We start from the raw sequence: 1,021 nt of genomic DNA on the forward strand, positions 1-1,021 counted from the left end.
TGCAGGTATGTGAGCCTTGAAAGTAAAAGCCCATACCCCCAGATATCCCCCCAAAACTAGATTTTCTCAAATGAATCTGTGGAATACAATGTGTAAGGAAATAATGGGTAAATTTCATTTTCCTCCGATGGTAAAGCTCGGCTTCACCGATTTGTAAGGCTGTCTAGTGGTCTGAGTTGTTTTGACATTTGACTTTTACCAGAGATAACCTTTGCTTATGATTTGTTTTATTATATGTTGGCTTAAAGCGGAGCTCCACCCAAAAGGGGAAGTTCCGTTTTAAGGCCTCGCTCCCCGCTTAAGATTGGGAACAGGTACCCGATTTTGACAGGTTCCCACTTTCAATGCGATTGCCGCAGAAGTTCTCCCGTCTCCGCCTCCTTCCCCTGCAGTCTTCTGGGACATGTGATCCAGAAGCTCTCGGTCCCAGAGAACTGTGGGTTCATTCTCAGGCTAGGTTCACATCTATGCGGGTGGTGCGGCTGCGGATCCGCACAAAAATCCATGCAGCCGCACCACTCACACAGTAATGCGGATCTGCGGGCGGGTGCTATTAGTTCTAATGGCACGCCTCCCACACTGGAAAACGCAACCGTACTGGGGAACCTCGGCTGCGGTTTACAAAGAAGCGCAGGGACTTCTTCCCATCGGGGCACGGAGTCCATTCAAATGAATGGGCTCGTGCCAGCGCAAAACGCGGACCGCACGGCCATTTATATGTGAACCAGAGCTAACCCTAGGTTCACATCTGTGCGGGTGGTGCCACTGCGGATCCGCATGAAAATCCGTGCAGCCCGCACCACCAGCACAGAGGAATGCGGACCCGTGGGCGGGTGCCATTAGTTCTAATGGCACGCCGCCCGCATTGAAAAACGCAACCGTACTAGGAACCGAGGTTCCCATGCGGGCTGCGGTTTCCAAAGAAGTGTAAGGACTTCTTCCCTGCATGTCACGGGCACGGGAGTCCATTCAAATGATGGGCTCTCGTGCCCGCGCAAAACGCAGCCCACACGGCCATTTA

The sequence above is a fragment of the Staurois parvus genome, unplaced genomic scaffold (genome assembly GCF_062004578.1).
Source record: "Staurois parvus isolate SC_StPar_1 unplaced genomic scaffold, SC_StPar_1.0 ptg000933l, whole genome shotgun sequence".
In the NCBI taxonomy this organism is placed as follows: domain Eukaryota; kingdom Metazoa; phylum Chordata; class Amphibia; order Anura; family Ranidae; genus Staurois; species Staurois parvus.